The following is a 17,721-nucleotide window of genomic DNA, read 5'->3' on the forward strand; positions in this document are numbered from 1 at the left end:
AACATTTACTTCAATTTGTAACCTGTTTTACTCAAAAAAAATGTAAAAGCCTTTTGGATCCAAATTGCATCCAGGGCTTTGACACTAGGCCATTTTTTATGTGTGAGGACCACAGAACTGCCTTAACAGTACAGACAACTGATTCATCTATTGATGGTTGATGTTGAATAAAATGTGTTCTTTCTACGGACCCTTCTGCAAGAGCCCATTCCTTAGTGACTGAAAGCCTGACTTCTCAGGAGATTAGTCACTAAAAAAACATTTATTTCTGAACCAAGACCTCACACATTAACCTTTACGGATTTGCTCTTCTTTTGTTGTCTTTTCTCTGTCACTGCCCGATATGGCAAATAGATCACAATGATCAATAGGATCACAATGACTGCACTAGACACAATTCACATCTGAAGATTTATCTCAACTCTACTCACCCAATTCCTTGGTTTTGCTACCATGAAAAATACTGATGTTTTGTTTCAATTTCCCCACTTTGCATTGTCTTTATTTTAATTCATGCAATAGATTTAATATTATTTAATAGTTGATTCTAGCCTGTACTTTGGGTTCCAGCAGACTAATATTCTATTTACTGACATATTCTTTCAAGTTTAAGTTAGAGAATCAACTGGGAACATCAATACCTGTTTTCTACGTATATGGTTTGTAGTTTGTTATATCTACTCAGACATTTGACGCCAAATGTCAGTTATGGAACTGATTATTTCCATACATAAAAGATATTACTCTTGCTCACAAATCAGTCTGCAATGTGGATTCCTCTTACTTGACTGAATTCAGTAACCAAAGTAAACTGTATTTTCATAAATGCTCAATAGGTAGCAAACAGAACTACTCACTTTGATTTGCATGATATGATGCAAAGGCAGTTAACTGTAACTGACTCAAAACAACTCTTTCTAAATAACCCGGTTGTTTGCAGACCAGTCTCTGCAAATGGGTTTAAACGGAAACTGAACTTCAGAGTATAAACCCTTAATTCTGTACATGATCATTCAAGAAAATTCTTTAATCAACTAAAAACGGTTTTTCATTTTAAGCATATTTAATTTTTCTTGCACGAGGTGTATATAAACTACTGCAGAGCTATAATAGAAACAAAATGTGTTTTAAACTTTTAATCTAATACAAAATATATAAATTTTAAAAAGAAATTTACTTATAAGATCAAAAATTGTGAGCAACATCAGGATTGATACTTTAAGAAAAGTGAATGTTGTTTAATGAAAACAATATTTGAGATTATCCTCAATTATCATATTTCGGAAAGTAACAATTTAAAATTATGTTTTATTATCCGGGGTTCTTGTTTCTTAGAATCATAAATTCTCATATAATTTACAACATTCAAGCTTCAAGCTTCAAGATCGCTGCCATCGTGCCAGTGCTGAAGCATTCCACTGCCACGGGCCTGAATGACTTCCGCCCAGTTGCACTCACCCCCATCATTGCAAAGTGCTTTGAGAGACTGGTTCTATCACATCTGAAATCCTGTCTGCCCTCTACCCTGGACACCCACCAATTTGCCTATCGCACTAACAGGTCAACAGAGGACGCCATCTCCACAGCACTTCACTCTGCCCTGACCCACCTGGACAGCCCCAACTCTTACGTCAGAATGCTGTTCATTGACTTTAGTTCGGCGTTCAATACTGTGATCCCCTCCAAGCAGATCACCAAATTTCGCCAGCTTGGTATCAGCTCATCCCTCTGCAATTGGACCTTGGACTTTCTGACTAACAGACCCCAATCAGTTAAGTTAGACAACCTCTCCTCCTCTATTCTCACCCTGAACACCGGCATGTCTCAAGACTGTGTGCTGAGCCCTCTTCTGTACTCCTTTTTCACCTATGACTGCGTTCCTATACATGGTTCTAACTCCATAATCAAGTTCGCAGACGACACCACGGTGGTTGATCTGATCAGAAGGGATGACGAGATGGCCTACAGGGACGAGGTCCAGCACCTGGCCGCATGGTGTGCGAACAACAACCTGGCCCTGAACACCCAAAAGACCAAGGAGATCATTGTGGACTTCAGGCATGCTAGGAGCCACACTCACGTCCCCATCTACATCAACAGAACTGTAGTGGAGCATGTATCAAGCTTCAAATTCCTTGGTGTCCCCATTTCCGAGGATCTCACCTGGTCCCTGAACTCCTACATCCTGATCAAAAAGGCGCAACAGTGCCTTTATTTCCTGCGGAGCATCAAGAAAGCTCACCTCTGTCCCAGGATACTGACGGACTTTTACCGCTGTACCATTGAGAGCATACTCACCAACTGCATCTCAGTGTGGTGTGGCAATTGTCCCGTATCGGACCGCAAAGCACTCCAGCGTGTGGTGAAAACTGCCGAGTGGATTATTGGCACCCAATCGCCCACTATTGAGAACATCTACCATAACCGCTGCCTAGGCAAGGCGAAAAGCATTATCAAGGATACATCTCACCCTAACCATGGACTTTTTACTCTCCTCCCATCCGGTAGGTGCTACAGGAGTCTCCGTTCCCGCACCAGCTGGCACAGGAAGAGCTTCTTTCCTGAGGCCGTGACCCTGCTGAACCTCACATCACAGCACTAAGCAGTATTGCACCCATATTGTACTGTCTCAGTACTTTTATATTTGTGTGCTGTAGCACTTACTTTTTATTGGCAGTTATTTTGTAAATAATACTATTCTTTGCATTTCTGGTTAGATGCTAACTGCATTTCATTGGCTTTGTATCTGTACTCGGCACAATGACAATAAAGTTGAATTTAATCTAACAAGAATTGCACATGTCCAATATGAAATTCTGGTCTTTGTTTCTATCAGTAATAACATAAATTTAAAATACTGCCTCTTTAAATATAGGTGATCCTGCAATTTTAGTCTACATTATGTAGGAACCTTTCCCTTCATCACATCCTATTCTCAGGTACGTAATTAATTTAGGTAAAACATGGGAATAACTTACTTAATTACATAATTTACAACATTACCTTTAGCATTTTATATTTCCAGCACCCATTGGACTTAATCCTTTTTTGAGTTTTGCCTCCACTTTCTGTGGTAAATAACCCACTCCACGCTTTTCAGAAAAGTCTAAAGACTTTCTACAGCAACTTTCCTTGCCAATACATCAATTTTTCTATTTCCTTTCCATCTTGTCTCTCTTTCAGTCTAATCCATCACCTTGCAAAAGAAATATTCACCGTCCCCATCACTGTTCCTGACTACTTGAAGCACTATTTTGTCCACTGATTATAACCCTTACTGTTCGCACTCTATCAATTGGACCCTTTGCCTTAGTATTGCCCACAAAATGTGAGGCCCCTGTATCCATCAAGGATTCAGCTTTCTTTCCTCTGCTATTAATTCCACAATCAATTGTCTGTAATTATCAAACCTGAGTATGATAGTGAGCTGTTAGAGTCTGGCATTGTTTATAGGGCACAGACAGTTCTAGTTTGGATACAACTCCATCTGCTGCCTTGGTTAATTGAATTTATCTCCAGCCTTATTTATCTTCTGCTTCCAATAAGATGGTGGCACACTTGAACACAGCAGTTTCTACAGGATCAACCAAAGAAGTTATTGTCTTTTTTAAACACATTTGTTATGATCACAAGACCCTGCTGGTCATTAAGAATTTAAAGTACTGCTGGCCTACCTCATCAGCAAGTTGCTCTTTGGTGGAGAAACTGAAGGAGCAGGACTTGGTGCAGATCCTGGTACTATCTGCGTTAGAGAAGCGTTGATAAGCGAAGGCGGTGTGCAGTCTAACGGCGAGTGATTGTCTCAGTCTCTTTTCTTGTGATCACAAGACCCCGCAGGACATTGGTAATGCGGGATGCTGCAAGTCTGTTTTATTGGTGGACGGCGAGGGAGCTGCACGGCCTTAGTCGTAATGCAGACTAGGCCTCAAACCGCAGTGTTGCCTGTTTGCATCAGCCCAGAAGAGAGGCATCCGAGTTAGTGCATTTCGATGGAGTGCTGGAGGCAGTGTGGCGTGGCATGCAGTGTTCACTGGGCAGAAGACAAGATGTATTGCATTCTGTAGTTGTAGACTGCTACAACATTCATGGAGTCGGGGACATGGACTATATTTTTTTGTGTGTGACTATATTTTACTGCTGTCTTGTACATGCTAAGAGTGCCTTGTGATGTAATTGATTGTTGGTATTCTGTTTTGCACCTTGGCTTGTTTCCTTTCATTGTATTCACGAGTGATCATGTACGATTGAAAAACAATTGAACTTGAACTCTCCAAGACATCAGCCAGTCAGACTTTATGATCCTGGTATTCCATTAATTTCTAGGACTTGCCTCCTTCATATTACTGCTACTGCCTCCACCCTGTTTAAGAGTCTGGAAATGTTCAGGATTTCATTTCCTATACTTTTTCATTCTTCCCTGTGTCTATCTAGTCACTATTCTGAAAGTTTGTCATTCCAAAATTTAATCACTGGGGTCATCTAAATGAAATACTGCCATAGTTATATTAACTGTGGGCTCCTTGTGATCTATGAAAGCTATCAATCATTGTTGAAAACTATCTCCTATCAAATGAATCAAAACTACCCCTCCTCCTTGCTACCATCTGTGCTTCTTTGTCCCCGGAATAACTTGTGCATGATCTGTGATGAACCACCTCTTCTGTATCCGCAAATAGACACTTGGTATTGTCCCAAGTAATTTGTGGAGCAGTATACTTGGTGCCTTCGGGTAGCTCAGCCAGGACCTCTCAAATTTTCTCGGATTAATTAAAACTCTGCATCACAGTCATCAATACTAAATACAAGGGGTGTCCTTCCACACTAAAACTTTGACAAAATTCTATTGATGTTCTATAGATGTGTAATGGAGAGTATATTGACTGGTTGCATCACAGCTTGGTATGGAAACACCAATGGCTTTGAATGGAAAATCATACAAAAAGTAGGGAATATGGCCCAGACCTTCATGGGTAAAGTCCTCCTCACCACTGAGCACATCTACATGAAATGCTGTCACAGGAAAGCAGCATCCATGATCAGAAACCACCCACCACCCAGGTAATGTTCTCTTCTCGCTGCTGCCATCAGGAAGAAAGTACATGAGACTTAGGACTCACACCACCATATTCAGGAACAGTTAATACTCCTCAACCATCAGGCCCTTGAACCAAAGGGGATAACATCACTCAACTTCACTTGCTCCATCATTGAAATGTTCCCCACAACCTGTGGACTCACTTACAAGGACTCTTCATCTCATGTTCTTGATATTTATTGCTTATTTATTTATATTTGTGTTTCTTCTTTTTGGATTTACACAGTCTGCATCTGGTTGAAAGCTCTAGCTTGGCGTTGTCCATTCATTTAGTTATAGTTACTATTTTATCGATTTGTTGAGTATGCCCACAAGAAAATGAATCTCAGGGTTATATATGGTAACATATATGTACGATAATAAATGTACTTTGTAATTTGTACTTTGTATGTCTTCTCTCCTTCCAAACTTTCATAAATCCCTCACTGCTTTCTTCAAGGCAGAATGAGCTTTCTTGTAATCTAACACTGCTGCTTTTCCTTTGCCCTCTACAATCATTCCCTCCACCTTCTACGGCTTTCTCCTTGCCTTCCTCCATCTAATACATTCATTTTCTTCTCAATTCCAGCCAAAACACCACCCTTGCATAAACTTCTCTCTGATGTCAGAGCTGATGTCATTCAGTCTCTGCTATGCTGAACAAAGACAATCTGTTTCAAATTCCTGTGTTGCTCTCGCAGTGCCTTTAGGTCATTGCACTCCTGAGATATCCAACTATTTCTTCCTTAAGCCCTTCTCCATTTCTTGCAGTCATCCATGTATATGTTGCAAACCAAATACCTGTCCTTCAAAGTAGAAGCACCGCCTCCTTACTCTTTTTCTTGGCATCTTTCTACTCCATTTGAGTCTCTAGCAATGTTTACATCAGTCTTGGCATTATCACATCCCCTTCCTTCAACACTTTATCCTTTCCCGAACCTTCTTCCATACTGCTGATGTTCCCTTGATAACTATTGCAATTTCTGCCATAATGTTAACAACTCAGTTTTTATCCACTTAAATTCTCTTAGCAATTTAACTTCCTCCCATTCATCAGCTATTTTATGGGACCATAAGTAACCACCATGATTTCAGCCCATCCCCTTTTCAATTGTAATGTCTTATGCAGCTATTGCATTATTCTATATTTAATTTTCTCTGTACTGAGTGCCAATCAACCTAATAGATTGGCAATCCTCAGCCCTCAACCCCACCCTAATATCACAATTTCTGATTGATCTTGTCCACATTTACTTGGCAAGTTGCTAAAGTTCACACGTACCCCTTTTCCTGGAACGAAATTACACTCACAAGAACTAATCTGACACAATCACTCAATGTCATTTTTAATTATTATATCTTTATATTATCTTGCCTTTTTCATGTAAATTTTTAAAATGACTCTTTCTGGTTCCTGTGTCAGTACATTAGCACACTGTCCTCTTGAGGAAATTTATTTGCTAATTTGATTATTATTGTACAAAGGTATTTTGATGGGAAAGATTTTGCATTTATCAGAGTTGGAAAAGGTCAGTGAAGAGACTTCAGTACAGCGATAATTTCCAAATGCTTTGGGGATGAATCAGACTTTGTAGAACCATGGTTTTCATTACTTTGTAAATTTGTGAATCTTGTGAATAGCCAGACTATAATAGCTCAACAAATCAGTTTTAAACACACATTATTGTGTGGTCTGATTAACCTAGTTATTTCCTTGGGTTAGCGTAAAGTCCATCTTGTTTTGCAGCTGTATGAATAGTTCCTCTGGGACTTTCTTCAGTTCAGAGCCTATTTTAAAAGTTCATTTAAAAGCTCTTTTGTTCCCTGTGGCATGCTGCAATATGAAACTTAATCAATTTTTATGCACAAAGGACACAAAACTAGTTGTACAATACAGCTGCCTAATCTCTTCAAAAGTGGTTTATTTTACATTAAATGTCTCTTGCTACAGGAGTGGCCACTGGAATTGGGAGGAGGTATTAAAAAAAATGGAAGGAAGAAACATCATGGCAGCTCAAGGAACTTCCCAGGGCTCCAAAAGCTGCCGTGTTTGGCAATATGGCTCAAGTTGGTGAATTCCCTTTAATTTCTTGGAATAACCATGTCCAACATCCTTGTATCAATTGCAAACATAGCTCCTAAACTTCATCCATTCACTCATTATGGTCTTGCACTTTATCACTTACCTATTCTGGCCCATCTCGGAAGCTTTTACACTTTATTCTGCATTGTTATTGTTTCAGCTTATTGCAGCTCAATGCACTGTATAATGATTTGATCTGTGCAAACAATATGCAAGACCAACTTTTCACTGTATCTTGGTAACTGTGACAATAATAAACCAATACCAATACCATTCTATATCATTGATATAACATCTGACTCTGCAGAACCACATGATAAACAACCCTCCAGTTTAACCATTAATATTTGCATCCTATCACTGTTACTTTGGCTCTGTCTTGCCACTACATTCCATGTATTCTCTTTTTCCAATCAATCTATCACATTAAATGCCTGGCTAATGTCCAAATAGATTTCATTAAATATCTATTCTCATCAGCATTCTTTGTACTGTCTCAAAAAGTACACTTAAGACATCTGGGTACCTTCCAACAGGATGGTATGAGTACCGATTTCTCCTTCTGGAGAACAACATTCCTCCCCTCCCACCCCCACCACTCCATTCTCAACTCTTAAAATTTTAACTTCTTCTTACCTGCCTATTACTTTCCCCTGGGTTCCTTCCTCCTTCCCTTTCTCCTACGGTCCACTCTCCTCGCCTCAAAGATTTTTTTCTTCTCTAACCACCTGGCTTCGCCTATCACCTTGCAGCCAACCCCCACCTCTCAGTTCTGAAGAAGGATCTTGGCCCAAAACATCGACTGTTTACTCACTTCCATAGATGCTGCCTGTCCTGCTGAGTTCCTATCACATTTTGTGTGTGTTGCTTTGGATTTCTGCAGACTTTCATGTGTTTATAATCAAGATAACCAAAAGTGACCTTTTGTTTATAATTCTATTCTGTACTCTACTAAAGGTTGATTTACGTTGTCTCTTGGATATTTTTACACTTATTAGCCTTCAATAAATATTCACCTGCTGGGCCTATAGTTACATCATCCATCTCTTTCTCCCTTTTCAACAATGTTACCACATCACTAACCTTCCAGTCCCGGAACTTTGAATAACATCGATAAATAAAACTTAGATTTCTAATTTGAAATATCGGTCTTTTTAGCAAGATTTCCAATTTAATTGCTAGGTATTTTTAATGAACTCCATTTATGACATGGAGATAATCCTTTGACTGTGTCCAGAGTCAGAGATACACAACTTAGAGGAGTTGCCTTTAGGAATTAAGCGGTCAATAACTATCGAGTTATTTATCATACACAGTCAACACAAACCTATTACAAATAAAGGGCTTGTGCCAAGATTGGAACTAGAAGAATGCTTATCTCATTTCTAGACATGCCTGGATATTCTCATTTCCGGATCCTTCATTTCTTAGTCTCAAGTATGATTAAATGGAAAATTGCAATTTATTATTGTTGGATATTATTGAATCTAACAATGAATCTATCTCTAATATTTGCATTATTGCACTAGATCCTTTGCCATTTGGATTATTGATCAAAATGTATTCAATCAAGTGGTCTTACTCAATAAATTAATCATTATTTTGTCATGGACTTCAACATGGCAGTAGACTGCCTAAACTAAAATCTGTGGCTTACTTACTGAATATTACTGTGAAATGTCTACATGTATGTACTTAACTAACATATAATATGCACAGTTCTGATGTGTCAAATTTTTATCAAGTGATATGAATATGTGAAAGACAATTATCACAACAGAAACAAAGACATATACTGCAATATATACAATATCCTGACAGCTTTTTAAAAATGTTTAATACTTCAATTTACACATTAATTTTAAAATTAATATGGACAGTGATAGTAATATGCATTGTGTTAATATTGCAAAGAAGTTTCTTTTTCAATTCCAATTGACATATTACAATGGCAAATTTATTAAAAAAACACAATACCCTTTTGTAGATTTACATTTCAGTTGTCAGTTTGAAAAGTGAGCTCCAGCCAAAGCCAAATATTATTCACACAATCTGGCATTCAGAAGTATTCAAACAGCATTTGGTTAATGCGCTTATCTAAATTCTGTTAGCATTTCGAAACCATGTGGATAATGCTGACACGATTTCCATGAACTGTTAAAAAAATCTCAACCAGCTTCTACAGGCAATAACAGAGCAAATGCCAAGTTTATTATTTTGTGTATTCAGGAGGAGGCCCTCCGCTGATCAGAGTCAACCATGGATATTGCATCCTAACAAGCCAGGGCAGTACAATATGGAGAACAAGCTTTTGCCCATGCAGCAGGCTCCCTCTCTTCACATCGCTAATGAATCCAAACAAACGGCAGAGTCCAATACAGTTTGGCGGCAGCAGGAGTTGCCAGTCAACATTGAAGTCAACGTCAGACTGCCTTAGGGACTCCAGCTCCAGATTTTTCCTCAGGGTTTACTCCCGAACTCTTCCCCATGAGTGAGTACAGCCATGAGACAGCAGAGGCTTGAGATCAGAATTTTCCTTCTCCTGGAGGAACTGCCAACCACGGCTGATGAGCCCCATTTGGCGAAGCGACTGGTCTTAAGGTGCCAATAACCCTTTGCCTTTGCCCCTTCTCCTGTCAGAAGCAACAGTTCCACTAGGCTTAGTAGTAAAACCCACACATGACGGCAAGGAGCTGGACTTGGTTGTCAGAGGCTAACTGAGATGCACCCCATTGGGAGCATTTAATAAGCAGTGGGCGCTTATCCCCACTCCTCTCCATGGCTATGGCAACCTTTGTGTATTGCTATATAGAATTACATAGGAGTATTAAGAACAGACAAACAGATGCAGGTCATTCAGCCAATTAGTCCATGGATCAATGTATGCTTAAATTGAGTATCGGTTCCGCCATCCTTCATCATTTAATCCAATCTGCATAACTTTCCATGTCCTCTTTATGACACCTGTATGATTCACCTCAATCCCTTCTGTTGTTGCAGGCTTCACCTACTCACAATTCTCTGAATAAAGATTCCTTCCAATCTGTTTATTTTATTTAATTATATGTGATTGCCTCTACTTATTCTTCTGCAGAAATATAAGCATTCTCGTTTTGTGCATTTCATCTAAATGTCCCATCATTTCGGAGAGCTCCTTTCATCCACACACCAGCCTTCTCTTTTCAGATGAATAAGTCTCACCTGCTTTGCAGCTGAGGCTGCTGGTTGATGGTATTCCAGTTGGGATTGGTAATTTGCAGTCTGCTGATCATGAGCAGGAGACAACAGCCATTTCACATGCAGTGCTTGAGCAGCAAGAAACATAAATCCCTCTGGAAATATGTTCCAACAACAGTGGGAGGAGGCAGCTTTCAAAGTCCATGAGAGGAGTCACGCCCCTAGGACAGGGATGCTATGGTATAATATCCTCATGTGTGGTCAGGGTCACTGAAAACATCACATCACATGCTAACTGCTCCCAAATGTACAGCTCCCACCTAGTAATAAACACTAAGATGCTCAGCTGACCTCCACTACACAAGAAGTATCTATGTATGATGGTCAATATTTAGCCAACATTGCCTTGCCAAACTAGATCTCAAATATCCGAAAGGAGGAAGCATAAAGATATAAATTTAATTCATTTCAAGTTTAATTATCATTCAATCATGCATGAATACTCATGAATACAGCCAAATGAAATGGCACTGCTAGAAGGTCAAGGTACAAAACAGTTCCAACAGTCACATACAGCACAAAAACGCACACAAGATAGCAAGCACAAGTGGTATCACGATCATGCAACAAAAGAGTCAAAAACTCATGGCATCAATCCACAGTTGACCTCAGTAGAGCTTGTCTCCTCCATCCTGAAGGCCATGCCACACCATCCCGATGCCCTCTCCCCAGGAGACACCACAACTTGAGGCCTAGTCCTCACACATACAAGACAACAAGACCATATAGAATATCCGTAAAAGCACAACCACACAAAATATACTTGTATATGGTCAGACACCTTACCACCCCACCATACCATTGAAAACTTCAGTTAACCACAATGCTCCTGGTGGAAATGCATATATTAAGAGGAACATGCTTAAACTCTCCACTGTTCTAAGTTAGAAGTGGTTGTGAGCTGGTGGAAATGGAATGTAACGAGGAGAATTGGATGTGAACATACCTTTGTCTTCAATGTAATAGCCTCACTCTTCGGCCTCCAATATGGTCAGACCGCTGAGGTTTGGAGAAGAAATGGTGATCCACAGAAGTGTCATCTCCCATCATTTTGTTATAGGCCACCTAGCCTTGCAAGAGAGAGAAAAGTGCATTAGTGAGTGACATGAAACTGTTTTCAAGTGATGCAACTACCTTGATTCATCAGCTAGAGGATGTGGGATGTAGCATTTCATTTGATGCAGTGCCCAATGTGAGAGAGTGTGTAGAATATATGAGAGTTTGGTCCCAGATGTGTTTGATGAAGATTGTCAGTAGTTGGTGGTAGTTCATGGAATTTAAAGACACCATCATTGACAGCTGAGCTCATTGAACTCAAGTCTTGGTACTATCCCCAGGTTCAGTGACAGGGCTTCTTGCATTGACTTCAACAGTGATCTCCTCCTGCTTCTACTTCAGCAGGTCTTCTGACACCCTGCAGATACAGGATCTCCCTCTTCTACTCATATCATGAAGTCTAGGAACCAGAGAGCCTCAGAATATAAGGATATCCCTTTAGAACGAAATAAGGAGAGATTTATTTAACCGGGGGTGGTGAATCTGTGGAATTCATTGCCAAAGATAGATGTGGAATCGAAGTCATTGGGTATACTTAAAGCGGAACTTGATTGGGTCTTGATTAATAAGGGTGTCAAAGGGGAGAAGGCAGAAGAATAGGGCTGAGAATGATAATCAATCAGCCATGATGGAATGGTGGAGCTGACTCAATGGGCCAAATGGTCTAATTCTGCTTCAATGTCTTATGGTTTTATACCTAACAAGGTCTCTAGTGCTGTGCTGTGAAATCTGGGCATCTTTTCTCAAGCAGAGTCTGATATTTCTTCCAGCAACAGAAATTTCTGAAATGACTTCATTGTCAGTCTCAGTGCCAATGTCTATTTTTTACTCAGTGACTAACTGGTACAAACCACCTATCAGATCATTGTCATGGTGATGATCTGAAACTAGAAAAATGCAGTTAGTTTAGGCCTTTCACAAACATCATAGTAGTTATGTGGGAATATATATTTTAGTGTTTATGGGTCATAAACACAAGAGATTCTGCAGATACTGGAAATCATTCGAGAGAAACACATACAGAATGCTGGAGGAACTCGGCAGGTCAGGCAGCATCTATGGAGGAGAATAAACAGTTGATATTTCAGGCCAAGACCCATCTTCAAGACTGGAAAGTAAGGGGAAGATGACAGAATAAATTGTGTCTATCCCGGATAATTGAGTTGACAGAAATTTCTGTGGGGGAGGACCAGCTAGTAGATGATAGGTGAAGCCAGGTGGGTGGGAAAGGTGAAGGACTCGAGAAAAAGAAATCTGATAGGAGAGCAGCGTGGATCATAGGAGAAAGGGAAGAAGGGGGAAACCCAGAAAGAGGTGATAGGCAGGTGATGAGTAGAGGTGAGAGCCCAGAGTGGGGAATAGAAGAAGAGGACAGAGGAGGAAAAAAGTTTACCGGAAGGAGAAATTGGTGTTCATGCCATCAGATTGGAGGTTACCCAGATGGAATATAAGGTTTTGCTCCTCCACCCTGAGCATGGCCTCATCATAGCAAAAGTGGACACCATGGACTGACATGTTGGAATGGCAATGGGGATAAGAATTAAAATGTTTGGCCGCTGGGAAATTCCATTCTTGCAGTTGGAGCCAAGGTGCTTGACGTGGCTTCTGCATTGTGTCAAATGGACGTGTGTAACAATCCCAGCGTTCTTTTTGCAACATTCTCTAATTTATCCCCACAGAACTATTCTTAACATTTGTCTGTATTCTAAAATTCAAAATAGCCACTTTGGATTCATTTATAGTAAGCGGTGTCTATCCTGGATAATCGAGTTGGCATCATGAACCAGTTAGTCTGAGCAGTTCCCAAGGGTGATCACAGGAAAGGGATTCTAACATGCAAAAAAAAAGAACTTACCTGTGTCCTAATAATAAACACATTTTGTTAAATCTTCATTGTTATTTACTTGGAATCGGCTGCTGTCACATTCTGAGGTCTTTGTTGTATATCTATGGCTAATGAAGATGCCTACAGAATAAATAGATTCCCAGGTGAATCCAGCTGGTTGGCTTCATCCAGGACAAATAAAATAAAATGGAAATTACAGAATATGTGTTGATAAAATAAATTGTATTTATTTAGTAAAATAAATATAATCAATGCAAGAGAAAATATTGTGCCTGAATTGCCCAGCTATTTCTTGAGCCTTTGAAAGCCTGTTCAGCTCTGGGATTATTTGAATGACAATATTACCACTCAAAGAGTACTGCTTTAAAACAAGTTGACTGTGTTGTTTATGGGAGTGCTAATTAGTAAATGGTCACATATGGTGCAATTCATTTAACTAATAGCTGCCTTTGAGGTTTAACAAAATTGCCATTCTCCCCTCCTTTCAGGTCCCCACCTGGGATCCTGAATGGTTTGAAATACAGAGTAATTATTGGTAATCATCTCACATCATCAGTAACTGATTGTAAGGCTGTAATTAAATAATAAATGCTTCTGTGATTCATGCCCTTTATGTGGCAGTGCTCAGGGGACCAACTTTGCATAACAAAATAGCTGATTCCCAGTCACTACCCTCCAGCAGAACTGTCTTGCAAGCAGTTTGTTATGCTGCCCACTTCTGCTTCAAAGTATAAAATAAAATGCTCTTAAAATCCTTTCCCAGATACTATGTTGACCTAAGTACAGGACTCAAGTATGCTGAAATAAAGCTAGTTACAGCTTTCCAGCTGCCTACATTAGTTTGTACAAGTGACTAATTTTCTGGGGTTACTAGCAGCAGGCTGCAACCCAAACCTTTCATTTAATCAAAATCTATATAGGTACCAGCAGAAGTCACTGAAAATATATTAAATGAAGAGAATTGGATGACATTATTTTCCTTGTCTGAGACAACTGCATCTATACTCCAATTCACATGAAGGGAGTCAGCCTAAAATATTGACTGCTTCCCTCTTCAGATGCTGTATGATCTGCTGAGTTCCTCCAGCAACTTAGATTTTTTTTGTTGCAGCTGTATTCATCAAAGAATCCTGCAATCTGAAATTCACCACCTTAATGTTGTGCTGAGCACAGATCAATACATTTTTAAATGGTAAAAACAGACAAAATACCCAGCAGTTTGCATCCGTGAGAAGAGAAACAAGAGTTAATGATCTAGGACAAAGACAAAGGGTTTTCCCACAGGTGGGCCTTGAGCTGCTGTTTTATTCTTTTTAATACAGATTTTTAATGAATTCTTATTTAAGGTAGAGGTTATTAGATTCTTGCTTAGTTAGGACATGAAGAGATACAGGGAGAAGGCAGGAAATTGGGGCTAGGAGAGAAAATGGTTCAGCCATGATGTAATGGCCGAGAGATGACCTAATTCTGCTCCTATATCTTATGGTCTTATTTCCAGCATTTGCATTTTTTTTCTGATTTTCACATCTTTAATGATTATGATAAATGACATTTATAACAGTTATTTCTTCTGCAATGTTTAATTGCAAAGCTATTTGTAGCTCAGACATAATGAAATTAAATGAACACTTCCAGAAAAAAAAAATTACTATGGCTTTGTTGTTGGTAACAGTTACTGGTCAGGGATTAGCAGACTGCCTCCAGTTAAAATCCATTGTCCTGGATTGATCCAATCAAGTGAAAGCCATATTCAAATCCTGAATACTTCCAGAGTAGTAAACTGGAACAGTCTGATAATATTACGTCACTGTCTAATCACAAATGATCTAAATGAATAAATGAATGTCCTGTCACACATTAGACACTGGTACACTGAATCTGGAGCATGCTCAGTGCCTGGAGTGTACTGGACCTCTAGAAATGTCTGTGCCCTCATTAACCTACACACCAGTTATGCAGCAGGGCTGCAGAGTCATAGAGCCTATAAAGGCTCCTATTCAAATACAAATGAGGATACATCCTTATAATACATTGAGTGTGACACAGCTGCAAACTATGTACCCCACACTCATGTGATATTATTTGTCTTAAAACCAACATTTCTTCTTTTAGAAACACTAGGGACTGCAGATGCTGAGAATCTGGAGTAACACACTGAAAACACTCAGCAGTTCAGGGAGCATATATAGAGGGAAATGAACAGTATTAATGAAGGGTCTCAGCCCAAAACATCTACTGGGCATTTCTTTTTCCATTGTTGTAAGATCATTGTTCTGTCTTTTTCCACACTTGTCAATGGTGGTATGGTCAATATACGGTCCAGTCCATCACGAATAAAGTCCTTGAGCACATCTACATGAAGCGCAGACATCCCACCTTTCCCGAAAGTTCCGGGAATCTCCTGCATACTGATAGTGGCTCCCTGATGTCTGCAAATTATATACAATATCCTGGAAATCGATATTTTAGAGAGTGAGAGAGAGAGAGAGAGAGAGTACCATGGCAGATTATTCCAAGAAGAGAAAATATAAAACGTACTTCACCCCAGACTACACTAAAGTGTACCCCTGCCTAATAGGGGTCAAAAATAATGACAGTGTTGCTCACTGCATGGTTTGCAACAGTGACTTTTCTATTGCCCATGGTGGGTTAAGACTGTAAAAGACATGTTGAGGTGAGTTTAACAGGTGTCATTCGTTCAGTAGCATAGCTAACATTATTTAAGATAACTGCTAAGGACCTACTCTATTGCAGACATCCCACCTCTCCCAGAAATTGATGGTGCTACCTCCCTGAAATGAGTTTTTGCAGGGTGGGATGCCTGGAAGCATTGTTTCAAGAATGTAGCATCTATCATCTGCGACCCCCACCACACAGATCTTGCTTTCTCACCGGTGCCATCAGGAAAGAGGTAGAGGAGGCTCAGGATTCACACCACAAGGTTCAAGAACAGTTATTACCCATCAAACATCAGGACCTTTAATCAAAGGAGATAACTTCACTCAACTTCACTTGCCCCATCATTGAAATGTTCCCACAACCTATGGACTCACTTTCAAGAACTCTTCATCTCATGTTCTTAATACTTATTGGTTTACAGTATTTATTTATTATTATTTCTTTCTTTTTGTACTTGCACCGTTTTTTTGTCTTATGTACATTGGTTGAATGCCCATATTGGCGTAATCTTTCATTGGCTCTGTTATGGTCATTGAATTTTCACATGAAAATGAATCTCAGGGTTGCATAAGGTGAGATATAGGTACTTTGATAATAAATTTACTTTGAACTTTGAATTAAATTTTCAGAGACATGCATTGCCTGCAATTCTTGTCTGCTTCCTCAAGAGACCTTTTTAATACTGTGCTTGTATTAGGTTTCTTTATAACTCTTTCTCATCAGTACATTTTTCTGTACTGGCATTCTCTAGAAATGCTGGGTGCAGTCAATAGTTCTCTAAGGAGCTGATGGTAGTTGGCCACACACACACGACAAGGGCACAAACTTACCCTGGTATGGGACTTCTAGAGTGATAGATTTTGCCTCATCCATCAGACTGCCCCATGACAGAGCTCCACATAGAACTCAACAATGGAGTTCAGTCTTACACATGAAGGTAAGTTATCTCCTTAAATTATTTTACTTCAGTGTAATGTTCTTAATAATTTTAAGTGATTTTGCACTTAAATTATTTTAACCTTTGTTTTTATAGCCATTATTTTCTTATTAATTATATTATAATATTTTCTAAGAATCTACAAATATTAAAAAACATAACTAATTTATAGTTTCAGCAGAGGACAATCTTGTCTTTTGTCAAGGCCTATCAGAAGTACTGGGGGTGGGGGGGGAGGTCAGTGGGATAGGGCCTTGTGTACATACCACTTGACGCTTTCTCACCACTAAGGCCCCTCCGTAGCTTCCTGCTGAAGCAAAGACCCAGCAAAATTCCACCTGCACTTATAACTTGCAGGTGGCAAGCCAGATCCAGGAAGATTATTCCATTAACTGAGGGAACAAGGACCTGGGACAGTGTGAGGTTGCATACATCTAGTCATGTGATGTCACTTCACTTGTTAGGGCATATTCTGGAGCTAGGGTATATAGCAAATATCAATTTCACCAGCAACCAATCTTCAGACATGAATATGGATTGTAGATTGAATTTAAAATGCAGCTCTGAACTATAGTTTTCCTGGAGCTGTGGACTGGAGTTGATTGCAAACCAGACAATGCTAATTAACATTCATTTTGGGTGTCTGGAGTGTGGGTGCGAAGAAGGAGATGTGTGAAACCATATGTAATTCAAAGGAAGCATTGTAGCTGCATTGTAACTAGAATTGTCCTGCTGTTACCTTTGATTTTTAATATACAAAAATGTTGTTGTTGCTCGCTTCTATAGTTTGCATGATTTGTGTTTTTTTT

General features: G+C 39.5%; 1 long non-coding RNA gene across 1 annotated transcript in view; it reads right to left on the minus strand.

Annotated features, from left to right (window-relative positions):
- LOC134359036 (uncharacterized) overlaps positions 1 to 17,721 on the minus strand; it is a 162,700-nt gene that overhangs the window by 79,978 nt on the left and 65,001 nt on the right. Inside the window, exon 3 of the long non-coding RNA XR_010021005.1 lies at positions 11,341 to 11,459. This is a non-coding gene — a long non-coding RNA (uncharacterized LOC134359036). The remainder of the gene's footprint in view (positions 1 to 11,340; positions 11,460 to 17,721) is intronic.

Source organism: Mobula hypostoma, chromosome 19 (assembly GCF_963921235.1).
Source record: "Mobula hypostoma chromosome 19, sMobHyp1.1, whole genome shotgun sequence".
NCBI lineage: Eukaryota > Metazoa > Chordata > Chondrichthyes > Myliobatiformes > Myliobatidae > Mobula > Mobula hypostoma.